Genomic DNA, 17670 nt, shown 5'->3' with positions numbered 1-17670 from the left:
ATTGAAATCCTATATAAAACCATAAACCAGATGGTAAATTAGCAAAATTTGAATCAAAATAGGAGCAAAATTTACCTCTGGTGCACAGTCAGACGCGATAGAAGTCATGAAACACGTCAGGAAGCCCGACGATTGCATATGAGATAAAGACATTCCTACAATGGGTATGGACTGGAACGACGGAGAAGTGGAGCGCAGCGGTGATGGATGACGAGCAGTGCTCGGCCCAGGGTGTAATGACGCGGTGAGTATGAACACCAAAAGATACGGTAAAAAGGGAGCGTGACCCTGACCTCACATCGAATGAACATGAGGTGGAAGAGGAACAAAATCGAAATTGATTGTTATGGTAACAAAGGTTGGCGCTTTGAGGCATCCACGTCCTCCAAGGACAATGGGCAGATGAGCCGCGGTGTTGTCTGATTGGTTTCTTGTGCTCACCATTGTGTAATGAAGAAGAGTGGACGGTTAGAAGCACGTTGGTATGGATGGAGTAGTGCGCTATGGCCAGTGAGAGTGAGGAGGGGAAGAGACGATGGATGCATTTTTGGGGGGAGGTAATCGGTTTGGAGAAGAGGAAAGGGAGTTTAGTTTTAATTTGGTTCTGCCGTGCGTGGGGTGTGTTTGAGTTTGAGTAAAATTTTGTTTTCATAGGATAAAAGGGAAGTTTAAAAATCAAAAAGATGAAGTGATAGGGAAAGGGGTGGGGTCCATGGTCAAAGGAAGAGAAAGAGGAGATAGAGTGAGACAGGTGGCAGAATGTCTACAAAAAAAGGGGAAATTGATGTGGGTTTTGCTAACGTGCGCCGACCTTCAAAAGGTTGTGCTGACATGCACCATTTAATGAAACGGTGCAGACGGGTTGAAATAGATTGTTCCACTGCTCTGCGTGATTTCTACTGCTCATGGGGTCTGATTTTTGTACTGTTCAAATATAATTTGTACGATTCTTCGTTGTATAAGCTTGATCAAAAATATTTGATTCCTGAAAAATAAAAAATAAATGAAACTTGTTCGATCGAAATAAAATAAAATAAAATAAAATAAATGCAACAAAATTAAAAATGGGTTGCCTCCCATAAAGCGCTTTTGTTTAACGTCGTTAGCTCAATGACCTGATTCAGACTACAGGTTCTTCTAAGTCAAGATCTTCAATTAAGCAAGCATGACTATTCGTATAATACTGTTTTATTTTGTGTCCATTGACTTTAAATCGAGTACTCGAATCATCTTCAAGTTCGACTGCGTCATGAGAAAAAATTTCAGTTACTGTATAAGGTTCACTCCATTTTGATCGAAGTTTACCTGCAAAAAGTTTTAACTTTGAATTAAAAAAACTTTTTGTCCAATAGAAAAAGATTTAAAAGAAATTTTTTGATCATGAAATTTTTTTTGTTTTGTCTTTATATATCTCGTCATTTTCGTAAGCATCTCTCCGTATTTCCGCAAGTTCCTGTATGTGTAAATTCCACACTTTTCCAATCACTTCCAATTCCATATTGCATTGCTTTATAGCCCAATATGCCTTACGTTCCAGCTCGACTGGAAAATGACATGGCTTACCAAATACAAAGCGATATGGAGATATGTCGATAGGTCCTTTATATGTAGTTCGATAAGCCCATAAAGCATTAATTAATTTCAAGCTCCAATCCTTGCAATTTGGCTTGACTATCTTTTCTAGAATTGTCTTTACTTCACAGTTTGATATTTCTGCTTGTCCGTTCGTTTGCGGATGATAAGCCATGGCAATTCTGTGATTTACACCATGTTTTTTCATGAGAGCATCAATTACCCAATTGATGAAGTGTGTGCCGTGATCGCTTATTATTGCTCTCAGTGTGCCAAACCTGAAAAAATGAAATTCTTTAGAAACATAACAGTAGTTTTGGCATCGTTGTTTCAAGTAGCTTTAGCTTCTACCTACTTCGAAACATAGTCAACAGTAAAAATTATATAACAATTGCCAAAGGAAGAAACAAAAAGACCCATATAATCGAGTCCCCAAACATCAAATATTTCACATATATGAATTGGATTAAGGGGTATTTCGTTTCTTCGAGTCAAATTACCTGCACGTTGGTAATTATCACAAGATTTGCAAAATAAATAAGCATCACAAAAAAATATAAGGCCAAAAGAAACCGCATTCCAGAATTTTATAAGCAATCCGCTTTGGTCTGAAATGTCCACCACACGAATAAGAATGAGAAAAATTTAAAATTGAGCTTACCTCGCTTTCAGCAACACATCATCGAATTATTTTGTCTAAACAATGCTTCCAAAGATACAGATCATCCCAGATGAAAAAATAAAATTCTCTTTTAATGCGGTTTACTTTGGCTCTCGTCAAATCAGATGGTAATTTCCCTGTAGCTAAGTAATTAACTATATATGTGAACCAATGCATTAACTTCTGCACCATCATCAAGCTTTCCTCAGGGAATTCCTTACGAATGGGAGGATTAACTGTAGTGATTGGAAGACAACTTAAGTGGTCGGCCACCAAATTCTCAGATCATGCAGCCTTGAAGTATTTACTCCAAATCAAATTCTTGGAGGAGTAAGATCCAACGAATTAGTTGTGGTTTTGCCTCTTTCTTGCTAAGAAAATACTTCAAGGCTGCATTATCTGAGAAAACAACAACTTTAGTGCCAAGAAGATATGATCTAAATTTATCTAATGCAAAAATGATAGTGAATAATTCTTTTTGGGATGTTGAATAATTCTGTTGTGCAGAATCTAAGGTGCGTGACACATAGGCGATAACATGAGGTTCTTTTCTGACCCTTTGTACGAGTACAACTTCAACACTTCTATCTGAAGCATCACACATGACTTTGAAGGGGAGGTCCCAATCTGGCGGTTGGACTATGGGTGCCGAAACCAACTTCTCTTTTAAAACGTCAAATGATTCTCTGCATTGTTGATCAAAATTGCAGGTTTTATCTTTCTGTAACAACTCGCATAATAGTTGTGCCACCTTGGAAAAGTCATTAATGAACATGCGGTAAAATCCTGCATGACCAAGGAAAGAACGAATTTGCCTCACAGTAGTGTGGTATGGAAATGAACGTATTATATCGATTTTTGCTTTGTCTACCGCAATTCCTTTAGAAAAAACAATATGGCCTAGAATTAAACCTTTATCAACCATAAAATGACACTTTTCATAATTTAAAACAAGGTTAAATATTAGGCACCAACGTAGCATATTTGTTAAGTTTAATATACATTCATTAAATGAATTACGGTAAGTAGTGAATTCATCGACTTCAATACCTTTCTAAATACAATAAAAAAAATACTAATCATACACCTTTGGAATGTGGCACGTGAATTGTAAAGTTCGGAAGACATTCATCTGTAAGAAAATATGTCGAAGGAGCATGTGAATGTCATCTTTTCTTTATCTTTATGTGCTATTGGAATTTGGAAAAAACCTGAAAATCCATCAAGACAACAATAGTGAGTCTTACCGGCTAGTCTTTCTATAATTTGATATATGAATAGAAGAGGAAAATGGTCTTTTCGGGTTAATGAATTCAACTCCATGTAATCAATGCAGACTCTCCATCCAGTTTGAACTCGTGTTGGTACAAATTCACCTTCAGAATTTTTTTATCATAGTAACTCCTATTTTTTTAGGAACTACATGTATCAAACTTACCCATTTACTATCCAAAATTGGATATATGATATCTGCATCAAGGAATTTTTATATCTCCTTTTTTACCACTTCCATCATCGGTGGATTTAGTCGGCGTTGGCCTTCACGTGTCGGTTTTGGATATTCTATGGTTTTAATTTTTTGTATACATGTGGATGGACTTAATCCTTTTATGTCGTTGATGGTTCATCCTATAGCCTCCTTGTGTGCACGCAAAACTATCATTAAATCTTTTTCTTCATCTTTGGATAATCATTTCGATATGATCACTAGCAAAGTGTTATTTGCCCCGAGGAAGGTGTACTTCAAGTGATCCGTCAACGGTTTCAATTCAACTTCAGGCACCTGCAAAAGAGAAGTCAGAACCTTAGGCTTAAAAGAAATCAATTTTAATTCGGCGTGATCTGAATATATTTCCTCGTCATGATCTTCTAACTCCCTGTATAGATCAACGGAAAAATTAGTCCTTAAAAATTCATCAGCCAAATAATCAACTATATCAACAAAATTTATACTCTCCACTTTGTCAGGATATCTCATTGCCTTATATACATCAAACTTAATGATTCACCATAAAATTCCTTGGTTAAAATCCCACTTCTTACGTCAATCTTCGTGTGTGAAATACTTAGAAATGAATGACCCAATAAGATATCAGAAGATGTGCTTGTGCAATCATTCTCCATGTCAATTATATAAAAGTCAGCGGAAAATATTAAGTTGTTTACCTCCACTAGTACATTTTCTAAGAGTCATTATGGATAGATTACAGATCTGTTGGCAAGCTGAATTGATATTTTTGTATCTTTCAAAGGCTCGTTAGTAATCATATTGTAAACAGAGAGAGACATTACATTAATCGAGGTGCCAAATTCACACATGGCTCGTTTTATCCCAACTTTACCAATTTTACAAGGTATTGCGAACATACCTTGGTCTTTCAATTTCAGTGGTAACTTTTGTTGGAAGACAGCTGAGACATGTTCTCCCAAATTCACCTTATTGACCCCAGAAAGCTTCATCTTTGTCGTACAAAGATCCTTTAGAAATTGGGCATATCTTGGAACTTTTCGGATAACCTCAGGGAGAGATATATTGATTTCCACCTTCTGAAATACATCTAGTATTTCCTTTTCCTCAGCTTGTTTGTCTCTTTTTACTAACCTCGATGGAAAAAGTGGTGGCACGTCATAGGGAGATGACACTGGATCGTTTGTACTTCGTCACTCTTCTTATGGGATCCTAATCAACAATCTTCTTCCTTTTTGGATTGCTTCATCTTTTGGAACAGGTGGAACCACTACTGTACCACTCCAAAGAGTGATGATGCTTACATTCTCCCTTGGATTTACCTTGGTTTGAGATAGAAGTTTACCTTGTGATTCCAAACTTCCTATGGTCTGAGCTAATTGGCTTATCTTCTTGTCTATCTCTTATAAGTGGGTTTTAATATGAATCTGGAACTTTTCTTGGGAAAGTGCTAATCTTTGAACAATTTACTCTAACGATGTCTTCTGCGGCTATTGGGGTGGTGGAGGTGGTCTTGGTTGATAAGCTTAATTCGGCCTTGAGTTTTGAGCATAACTGAAATTTATATGATCCCTCCATCCCGGGTTGTAAGTATTGCCATAGGGAATATAAGCCCTCTAGGGAGGCCCCGAAAAGTTCCACACTGCATTAACTTGAGCTGTTGTGTCATCTTGAATCGTGGACAACCGTCTATTGGATGATCCGGTAATGCACATATTGAACATGATCTATTTGGTCATGTCTATCCTGCAACAAGAGAGTTGACTACTTCAGTTAATTTATCTATGATACTTTCTAAAGAAGATGAACTTATCTCATTAACCTTTCGAGGAGGTTTATTAGTTGGAAAGAACTGTTGAGAATTTGCGACCATTATGGAAATTTAATCCTTACCCTCAGTAAGAGTCATGTTCACCAAAGCTCCTCTGCTGGCAGCATCGATCATCTTCATTTCCAGGGGAGTTAATCCTTCATAAAAGTATTAAATGAGTGTTTGTTCAGTTGACCCATGTTGTGGGCAACTAGCACATAAATTTTTAAATCTTTCCCAATAGTCATTGAGCGACTCTCCATTATGTTTCTTGATTCCAAGTATTCTCCTTCCTAACTCACTTGCTTTCGTCGCAGGGAAAACCTGTCAAGAAAAACACGAGTCATTTGAGCCCATGTAGTAATAGAATTTGGGGGTAAATAAAATAACCACTCCTTAGCCTATTCGGCTAAGGAAAAAGGAAAAGCTCTAAGTTTTATTTGATCCTCAGTTACTCCTTGTGGTCTCATACTAGAGCAGACCATGTGAAATTCCGTGACATGTTTATGTAGATTCTCGTCTGGTAATCCGCGGAAGGCAGGGAGTAGATGAATAAGGCCAGTTTTTAACTGGTATGGAGTTTCGCCTTGGGGAAAATCAATGCACAAAGGCTCTTGTTCACTAGGTGCCACGACTAACTCTCTGATAATGGGATCTGCCATCGGATCTGACTCTGTATTAATGGATTCACCTGAATTCGATTATGTATTTGATTGTTGTCTCCTTCTTTCCCGAAGCGTATGTGTGTAAAGTCTCCTAGCTCTGGCTTTTGATTTCTGGGTTGTACTCCACTAATTCACCTGAATTTTTACTGGTCATAAATCAAAAGCAAAAAAAAATAGTAATTTTGGCGAACTCCCCGACAACGGCGCCAATTTGACAACTGTCATTATGATCTCAAAATAAATTCCTTCTTCTCAATTAATAAATAAAGGAAATATGTAGTAAAAAGAAGTAAGGGTTGATCCACAGGGACTTAGAAAATTTCTAAATTTCTGTCTGAATTTTTTAAACCAGACATTATACAGTAAATAAGGGGCTTTCGGTAAAAAGAGATTTAAGTAATAAAAAGCAATTTAAAGAAAGAATAAATAAAATGAAGATTTTAACGTTGAAAATGAATACGATAAAAACAACCTCAAGCCTCGCTGTAACTCAATTTCATCAAAATCATCGAATTAGATTTTCCCTTCGAGATTCACATCGGTTACTTTGTCTACAAGGGCAATCCTTGTGACTCTATTTTGTATACCGAATACCCTAGGAAATCTTTGATTTCGTCTTCGAAAACTGATCTCGTCAACATCAATTTTTGTAGATCAATTACAGTTTATGTTCATGAAGACCGAATCAGATTGTTGCTTCAATAACCACTAATTCCGATCTCAATTCCCTCTTGGCAAGGCTATCTCGCTAAGTGTGTTCCCAGGAAGTCGAATGTGCTTTCAATAAGTCGATCCTTCCTCCCACACATTTAATCACAATAACATCTTGACCAAAGTCAATCTTTGATTTTGAAAAATAAGCACAGAGATTGAGAGAGATATACCGAAGTTATTAAAGGACTTTTTCAATTCTCCCGTTGGAATTGAGTCATCGCTTCAGCTCTCGGCTTATGAGAAAATTAGTTAAGCATGATAAAAGTCATACTTAGCATATTTAAAAACAAAACTTAAAACAAAAGAAAAATGAAAACTTGAAAAATAAAAGAGAGAACTTTAATAAAACTAGAAAGAGGAAGAAGATTGTAATATGAGTTGTGAATTTAGGCTTTCCCTAAGAGGGTATTTACAGGGTCTAAAAACCAAGAGATAAAAAAAGAAATAAAAATAAAAATAATCCTAAAAATAAATGTGTTCTAAATCCAAACTTTTAAATAAGTATCCTAATGTAACTCTGCCCGTCCATCTTATAGAAGGCGCGCTGATTAAATCTTCTAGAAATTACCCCTGACTCGACCTTCTAGAAATTGCCACGTCAGACCGTGTCATGCCCGGTAGTGCCCATGTCTCCAACCATGACCAAATAAAAAAAAATGAAGAATGTGTCCGTTTTACTACAAATTCTGGAAAGTAAGACCATGCACGAAAACAAGCATAACACAACCAAATCAGTAGCAATAAATCCATAAGATCTAAGAATTAACGAGCAAATATTACTGATTCAGAACACTCATCAGCCGAATATGAGATAAGCATTTATAGATGGTTTAATCATCATGCAAGCATGGAAATAATTCTTCAACATCAACTACATCATAATCCATCCTTAAACATAAAAACCTAACATCCCCTTTGAAGATACTCATTTTTTTTCATTTGATTATTATTTATATTATATATTATTATTATTATTATTATTATTATTAAAATATTATTTACAAACAGGCCCAAAATCGGAGCCCAATTACAATAGTGACCCAAAAACCAAGTCTGGTCTAGACCCAATCCCGGAGCCTAATTCTGGCCTAACAGTAGGAAACCCTAAACCCAATAAGGTTTTCATCATCTGAACAACCAGCCGCCTCAATCTCAATCGTTGGATCTGGCAAGATTCAACGGTCCAGAAGCCTCCAGAGAAAACCCTAGGGTATCATCACCCTAAGGCCACGTCGCCGCTTTCCTTTGTTGACACCACCCCGCCGTCTCAGGAAGCTGCTGCCACCTCTTCACCAGAATGCTCCAGAAGATCTAGCTGCCCTCCACGTTGTAACTCTATGGTGAGTCACTACCACAGTCCGGTGACTCACCAAAGAGCCCCTTTTTAAACTGGTCTGAGGCCATCACCATGGTGGCTATAAACCCATTAAACCTGCAAAAGAGGAAAGAGAAGACAGAGAGAGGAACCAGAGAGCAAGGACGAGCAACCAACTCATATACAACAACAGAGGAATAAAAGAAAAATAGAACACGAGCAAGAGTGAAACAGAGACCAAAGACAGCAACAGAACAATCACAACAACAAACAAAAAGGAAAGAAAGAAGAAAAGGTATAGAAGCCTTACCCTTGACGCCTTGTTCACCTTCAAAGAGCCCAAACGTCACCGGAGATAAAAATTGAAGGTAAATAAAACCTAGATCTACGGGGTTTGAGGGTTTTTAGGAAAAGGACAGGCCAGATTCGACTTTAATATCAAACGAGCTTCGATTTGGGTAGGATTTGTAATTTTCGGCCACCAAGTACGGTGGCCGGTGGCGGTGTCGGCGGCAGAGTAAGGTGGCCGGCCAGTCCTTGGGCTACCTCCGGGCGGAGACATATAGAGAGATATGAGAGAAAATATTTTTCTCTCTTCTAAAGAGAGAGAAGAAAGAAAAAGAAAATGGGAAGAATGGCCCGAAGGGCCAGTTGTTCGGGGTATTTAAACCCTTCCCCAAAGACGCCGTTTTGGGAGGGTACTTGTGTAATTTCCCGAATGGGAAAACTTCATCCGCGGTACTCCCAGATTTGTAGCTTTTACATTTTAGCCACTAAATTAAGTTTTCGAGCATTTTAATTCTACCTTTTAATTTTATTTCATTATAATTTAGTCATTACCTGTATTTTTACATATTTAGGATAAATACTATAGTTAGTCCCTCAGATTTTAATAATTAATATTTTAATCCCGAATAACATGTTTTAATTTAATTTAATTTGATGTTCGAATTTATATCATTTTATTTTAGTCACTAAATTAATAAATGGGTAAAATAACATATTTAGCCACTGTAATTTTAAATAATTAATTACTAATTAGGTATGTAATTTTAATATGTTATAATTTAGTCACTAATTTTAATATTTTCATTTATTTAATTATAATTATAATTTTTTATATATATAGTTTTAATTTCATTGTTTAGTTATATTTTAATTTTATATGTTTCTTTTTAATATATTTAATTATTATTACTATTATTATTATTATTTAGTCAGATAAATATATATATAATAAATAATATTTATTTTATTTGTTTTCTATTCAAATCTTATTTATAAATTTAATTTTATAAATTGCTCTTAATAAAAATAATATTATTTTAATATATATTTATTTTTCAATATTAAGAAAGGACAGTCTTAAAGCAGCCAAATGTCCATTTTCTGATATTTTTAAATAAATATTTTACTTTTATAAATTATATATATTTATCTATTTTTTTTAGATAAATGTTTTAATATTTATTTATTTTTTAATATTAAGAAAAGAGTTGTCTTAAAGTACCTAGAAGTCATTTTCTAATATTTTTAAATAAATAAATATCTTATTTATATATATAAATTAATAGATTTTCTTAAAAATTATAAATTTGAAATAACAAGATTATGAATTAAATATATTTTTGAATTCTTAAATTTCATATAATAGAGACAATTTATAATTAATGAGTACCAATTTTGGGCGTTTTGGGGGTGTTAATCCTTCCCCAAACGTAACCGACTACAAATCCTTTTTTATTAAAATTTTTGGTTATACGCAAATCAATTTTTTCTTTTAAATTATGTTTTCTTAAAAACTATTTTAAAAGATTATTTTTAGGTATTTGACATACCTAACCCAAAAGGGTCAATGGCGGCTCCCAAAATATTTTTTATCAAAATCATTTTTTATATACATTATTTTTCCGCCAACTAAAAAATTCGTGCCCGGGCGAAAACCGGTTACGACAGCTTGGCGACTCCGCTGGGGACTGTCAAGCTTTTAAATGAATTATAAATTGTCTCTATTAATTAGAAATTAAAAATCCATATATTTAATTTATAATTCTTTCTTTTCAAAATTTTATATATACTTATTATTTTCATAATATTTATATATATATTATTAATGTTTTTATTTTATTTTCAAGTATTAAATTTCATTATTTGTTTGTTTTTCAGAGGTTTGAACATTTCTCCTCACACGCAACACTTGCATTGCATAACATAAGCTTTATAATCAAGCTTGTCCCTTTTAAGTGAGAGTGAAAGCGACGTCTTCGTGAGAATTTATTCTCCATGTCAGACCTAGCAAGTAGCTTTTGGGATTCATATATTCTATGTCTTCGTGAGAATTTATTCTCCGTGTCAAGCATAGAGAAATGTGTCCCCTCGAATTGAACTTAATACGCTTAAGTCTGTGATTGATTAGGATTGAGGGTTTGGCAGCTGAAGGGGCACCAACAAGGACAATTCGAGTACCTTTACTCCTAGAACCGAAATCCTGCATATAATAAACCCTTGAAATTCTCTTGATCTAAGACAGTACTGAACCTTTGTCCGTAGGTTTACACAAAGGAGAAATAAGTTCTAACTTTTTGTCTTTTTAATTTCTTTGATTTTTTTCTTTTTCTGAATAAATGCTTGCGAACTAGAAATCATGTAGTTAGGTTAATTTTTCCAAACAAAGCATGGAACTAGAAAGAATGAGGTTAGGATTTTTATATCATGATATATAAGATCTTTTCTTTCCATTAATTGGTATTAACCAATTTATTTTTTTCCTTTCTCATTTTTGTTTTGCTCTAACTTGTTTATATTGATTCTTTTTGCATTGCATGATCATGGCATAACCAAAAGGTGTTGACTTGAAAGACTATTCATCAAATTGGAAAGAAATTGTAAATGGACAAAAAGTTTTATGATCAAACAAAATATGATGCGGCCAAGGAAAGACATCCTGAGGAAACTCCGAGGATAGAAGCAAGCAATGCACACAAAGATCCTGTTATATTAATACCAAAAGTACTCCACAAAGATCCTGACAGATTGATACCAAAAGCAGTCTATGGTAAGAGCATCAGTCAGTGCATTCAGAATAGAGGGAGTTTTTATAAAGCTCAATTATTCTATTTGAAGGATCAAAACAAGAAATTGAGCACAGAAGTGGAAACCATGCATGAAGATTTCCAAAAGATCAGTAAAGCTTTTCAAAAAGCTGTCATAGGAAACACTCAAGAAGAGTGGATAACAGGGGTTACAAAACTGAAAAAGAATTGCAACACATATGAAAATCTAATCCAAGAACTTCTTAGACAGAAAGGTTCTCTTACAAGGGAAAACGAGCAACTCCGAGAAGTGACACAGAAGATGAAGAAACACCAGAATGTCATGGAAGAAGTTGCAGTCTAGACAAGCAATATGGCCCATAAGCTAATAGACCAAGCTGACTTTACGAGGAATTGAAGCAGACTGGTAAAAAAACTGTTGAGCATGAATGGAAACTAACTTGGCTTTAGAAAAGTTAGGAGGGAAAGTTATCCCCTATATATAAATTTTTGTTAAAGATAAGACTGAAAGCTGTCCTCTGCATGTAAAAGTTTTGTTTGATGCAAGGAAACTTTTGTGTTCAATGAAATATGTTCTAAGATGATCACTCTTGAGTAACACCTTTTCATACATGCATTTGCATTTTGCACCTTTTCATTTTCATTTATACTTTTATATTTACTTTTGTATTGCATAATTTGCATTTTTATTGTTACATTCACATATTTACATTTTTATTTTGCATTTTTTTCATTTTTAAATTTGTATTTTTATTTTTTGCATTTGCATATTTGCATAATTATATTTTATTTAAAATTATTTTACATGCATTTAACTATGACAACGTGGAATAATTCGTGGAGAATTACATGATAAATTTTTTAAAATCAAAGTAGAGCTAACTTGGTCTTCCTAAAGAAGGATAATAGCCATGAATGAGATTTTATCAAGGGTTGGTAGAGTCGAGAAACTGCAAGAGCAACTTATCAAGACTCAACAAGAGATGATTGATCAAGCAAAAAATTTCCAAGATGATTCAAAAGAGCAAATGACAAAACTAATGGATATGGTGAATATTGTAATCCATGGAGAGAAACCCTTAGAGGATCCTGTTGTGAAAGATTTGAATGAGATTATGAGTGTTATATCCAATGCAATAGAAACAAATGACCAAGAACTCGTCAAGAGAAGTAGAAATCCAATAAGGCTCTCAGAAAAGGCGACATAGATCAAGTTGAAGCGAAGCATAGAAGAGGTTCAAAGGCTATTGAAGAAGGATAGGAAAAAAAAAAGAAAATGATACCTATCATTCCAATTCCAACCTCATATTCTGATTTATTACCATTTCTTTTTGAAAATGACCTCATAAGACCAATTCTGCCAAGACCTAATACTTATTTGAGTCCAGATTGGTAGGGTATCAAGAATTCATGCTATTATCATTCTGGAGAGTTTAGCCACTCTACGGAGAATTGTAAGGTTGTGAATTTAAAGGTCCAAAAACGCATTGCAGAAGGCTTGCTATGTTTTGAAAATAGGAAACCTAAGCTTCTCAAAAGCTCAAAACTGGTCGAAAAAGAGAAATGTTCGAATTACTGTCTGTCTCATGAAGATGGTCAAGAATCAAACATTCAAAGCAAACATTTTGGTCATCATTCACATGGTCTTCAAGAGAGCAAAGTAAACAATTGTAAGGAGACAGTGATGTCAAGGGAAATCCTACCCAAGTTTCCTTTAATTTCGTGTAGCAAGTTATATCCTGAGTTACTCAAAGCCCAACTTATTGCCCCATGTCAGGCTAAGCCTTTATTGCCTCCTTACCCGAGATGGTATAATGAAAACGTCTTCTGTGACTATCATGCTAGAGCACGAGGGCAACTCCATCGAGAATTATGGTAACTTCAAATGAAGGGTTCAAGACCTTATGGTTCAGGGAATCATAAAAGTGGATATTAGTCAGTCTGTTTTGGTCAAACAAGCGGGAATCAAACACCAGACTAGAGTTGATCGTATCAAAACAAGTGAAGTACATGCCGCAGAGAACGAGGAAAACAAAGTACTTGAGCCAAAGATAAAACGTTCAATTTTCAATACCAATCTGATTATAAATGACAAAGAAGTAAAAGGAGAGGTAATTCGAGACTGGCCCACAGGTTTAAGAATGAATGGGAAAATGTAACTCTGAAGAAACCTCAAACACTTGTATCAGATTTTTTAGGACCAATGAGGCATTGGGCAATACAAATGGTCTGGATACAAAGAGTCTGGTGAATACTACTCCAATTACAGTCACAATATGTGTTCAGAAACAGGACAAGGCTATCATCCTTGGTAAAAGTTGTTCTGAATCTAAAAATGAGCTCAATTTCCAGCCAGAGAAGAAAAAGATAATGATGGAGACTGCTCAGAATGAAGCAAAGAGTTGTGTATCTGAAGGCTTACCCAAAGGTCTTGACACAAGAAATGGGGGGTAAATGAGGATAAAAAAATCTTGGGTCCATTACATACCCAACATTACTGGAATGATGGGGTAGGCTAACTAAACAAGTGGAAGTTGTTATCTACCACTATAGTACATTTCTATTTTCAGCATCTTGTTTGAACATGTTTTTGTTCATTTCTCCACTTTTTGTGCAATAAATAAATTTGTGTTGCCTTTAAGGTTATGAGCATTGAGTCAATTTTGCAATCTTACAGTTCTTTGAATATCAACTGGATTAAAAAACTCTTTAAATGATTAGAGTTATAATCTTTGACAAAATATCAAGATTGAAAACCAGAAAAACAAGGACCCTTAACCTTACCTCAGAAGAAATATACCCAACCATTATCATAATACAAATATGAGATAGCCTTCTCCTATTGAAAGGGATTACAAAAAGGATTGATATTTATATATAGGAGCGTACATCATGGGGCACCGTTGATGTATTACATTGCAAAACCGACTAGAGTACTTTTCTATTAATGACGTTCGATGATGAACATAATTTTTACAAATAGGTAAATCTAGTTTAAGTCAGTTGCTTGAGAATTGAACTCTAACAAAGAGATTTTCTGAATTCCACCAAAATACCTAGACTATAACAGGTTCTTCTTAACAAGCTTAAGAAATTGGATTTGGATACCCATGTTATATTATTATATATACAATAAAGTTTGAGTTATCCCTCTAGAAAAAATGGTTAATAGCCTCGGCTTTATGGATAATATTCAGTTAAAATATTATACTGTTATATGCAATAAAATTGTCCATCTAAAGCAATTGGTTAATCGCCCCAGCTTTATGGATAAGTTTCAACTAACCTGATAAAGGTGATTATATTATTATATACAATAAAGCTGAATTCAGCTAGCCAAAATGGCAAATGTGTTAAAAAAATGGACTAAAGATGTTAAGAAACACCTGTTATAATCAACTTCACACAAGCACTCAGAAATTTCATTTTTAGACTGATATTTTTGCACTACATTGGTTAGATGAGTATAAATGAAAAATTCCAGAGAATTGAAATAGAGGTATACTAGATAGTCTAGTTATTGACAATCCTAGTTGTTTCATTTTGTACGCATCCGGTTAAAATACTAAGTCCTTAAAGTGAGGCATGTGAGAAAGTTCACAAAGAGCGAGAGAGGAGTGACATCTTAAATAGATGTAACCATAGAAAATAGGAAAGCCATCCTGAAACCAACCCAAATTTTGATACTTGTCAAAGAGTTATAATTCTTAAACATTAAAGAGTTGTTGATTCTTTTGATATTCTTTGAATTCAAGCTTATTAATGATTCTATTATAAACCTGTGAAGGGCAATACTTTACAAAATTGTGTCATTCTTCGTTAAAGAAATGAGAAAAAACATTTTCAAATAGGACAGTCTCAAAAAAGGAAGGTCCTTGAAGTAAATTGTTGTCTATTCTACTTCTATTGTAGAAAAACAATAAGCAAAGCTAGAATGATGAAGCATTCTTGAAGGCAAGGGGTTTGAGAGTCTAGAAGATCCAAAGAATTAAACTTGTGACGCTCTTCTGTGACATCATTAGCAATCCATCAAGAAAGATTATCACTTATCTCATGCTGAGGGTGATAAGCATCACCAGAGAAATTATTTTCCCCCAGCCAACAATCCATGTTCTCTAGAAAATTACATCACAGAGCTATAAGTCCCATTAAGGTAAATTCTGAGACTGAATAAATCCACTACCTGCACTCTGGTTATACCATGATATTGGCTCAAGTCTTGATACATCATTATTACTTCTTCCATGCCGATCATTTTCCTTGTCAGGATTATACCCATTATATCCTTCAGAAAATCACTGAATTTGAAATTGAGAACATATAGGAACAGAATAAGAGATTCTACACTTGTATGCCTATCATATTAGGTAACATTGGTTACAGGATTCTAAAAGTAAAGATAACCAGTTTTACTATCAATTAAAACTTTCCATGGTTAAGGAATAGTGGAATATATATGTGTGTATCTTGAAGAAGCGGAAGAGACAGTCACTGTAGCAGTCATTGCAAGAAAAGGCGCCAACAAAAATCTAGTTCATCCTGATGATGTTTATTTCTTCCGGTAAAGTTGTTACACTGGATGCCACCACCAACAAGGTCGAATTTGCGAAATCTACTCATCAATTTCTCCAAACTGATCATCATTTAGTTATTGCGCATCTTTTTTCAAAGGTATGCCAATACAGTAGAAGGCAACTTCTGCATTACTGATCTCAGGGAAAAGAGAAAGGACATTGATACCACCAGGGAACATGTCTCTAGCAGATCCTCCCCCTCGTGTATGGTTTTTAGGGAAACCTATAAGCATTTCCACCTCATCAAGTTCAAGTGGAACAACTTTATTTCTTCCAACCCATACCAGATTTCATTTGCGGTACTCATCAAGAACATACTTCTGGACATTTGAAGGTGGCTCATCATCATAAGCTTCAAGAGCATTATGGATCCTTTCTATCAATTTGGCCCTTCTTGTACATGTTTATAAATAGTTCAACTTTGTTCTTGGATCCCAGGAAGGTCACCATTTCTTTGTCAATAGAAAAGCATCATGTATGGTGCATGGAGGAAGCTAAATAAGATGAAATATGTTCTCAATTGGCAGATTATGAATATAGCCCCTTTTCCGTGCAGCAACACAAAAATACTTCGAATCTACAAATTCTGGCTCTACATCGTATAAGTACTGTGACATTTCGGTCCAAACATCAACTGGAGCAAGTGCCACATTCTCGTAGTAGAAATAAGGAGGCCCAATAGTATCTTCTGGAAGTGTTCTTTGAGTTATATGATTTGGTTCAGTGAGACCCCAAAACCAATCATTAGATTTAAAAGATGAACTGCATGATCATCTTCATTAAGAAGCTTGTTTTCAAGTTTCCTCTGCTTCTTTCTTTTCCAAAAATCATAGCCTGAGTTTTGCCTTTTTAGGGGTCATTGCATAATGGCTTCCTATCTTCTACCGGAAGAAGTGCGTCAGCAGCCTTAGCCATTTGAGCAGCACACATAAAATCTGTCAATTCTACAATTGATGAATCTTGGCCACATTTCTCCATGGCTATTGAAACCTCAACCTCTAGTATCCCATTTTTGTCAAGTATAATAGTTTATTATCCTCATCAACATCAGAATTCAGGATTTCCTCGGTATCAGAAGAACTATCAATATCTATAAAATCATCCTGAAAGATCACTTTATAACCAGATGAGTAGTTATCAGAATCAACATGTTGCATAGATGCGAACTTTTCAATAACCTATACCACTGTAAATGGTCACCTCATTCATAAGAGGAACATATCTCATGCATTTTCGTCAGAATGGAGTACTTATTAAATTTGTGACAACATGAAGAGAATTCCTCAAGTTACTTAACAACTGCTGTTTAGTGACATCAGAATGAGAGTATTCAAGATAAACAGATTTGGGGCACGGATAAAGCTGCGAGTACTTGCAACAATACATTGTCAAAATTAGACCTCGTGGGGATCATGATATTGGAATCAAACAAACATTGAAAGTAAGCTTTACAATTTAGAAGGTTGGGGGCATTTTGAAGGTCCAATTCAGACAGATCCATGCGGAACATCTTGAAAGCCCATTTCAACCAGAAATAGAATGCTGGGGTATTTTGAAGGATCGTAGTAATATGAATATTTGGGCATTCTTGGAGGTTCATCTCAGCAAGAATTAATGTTGAGCACACTTTTAACATCTGTATCAGCAAATGTTGGGGCACTTTAAAGGTTACTTCAGACAGATCCATGTGGGGCATTTTGAAAGCTCACATCAATAATTAGCCAATACTGGGGAATGTTGAAAGCCCATTTCAATAAGAAATTGGAATATTGACACATTTTGAACGTTTGTATCAGCAAATATTGGGGCATACTAAAAGCCCATTTCAATCAGAATCA

Source organism: Hibiscus syriacus, unplaced genomic scaffold (genome assembly GCF_006381635.1).
Source record: "Hibiscus syriacus cultivar Baekdansim isolate YM2019G1 unplaced genomic scaffold, ASM638163v2 tig00111207_pilon, whole genome shotgun sequence".
NCBI classification, from domain to species: Eukaryota; Viridiplantae; Streptophyta; class Magnoliopsida; order Malvales; family Malvaceae; genus Hibiscus; species Hibiscus syriacus.
This window is presented reverse-complemented; position numbering follows the sequence as displayed.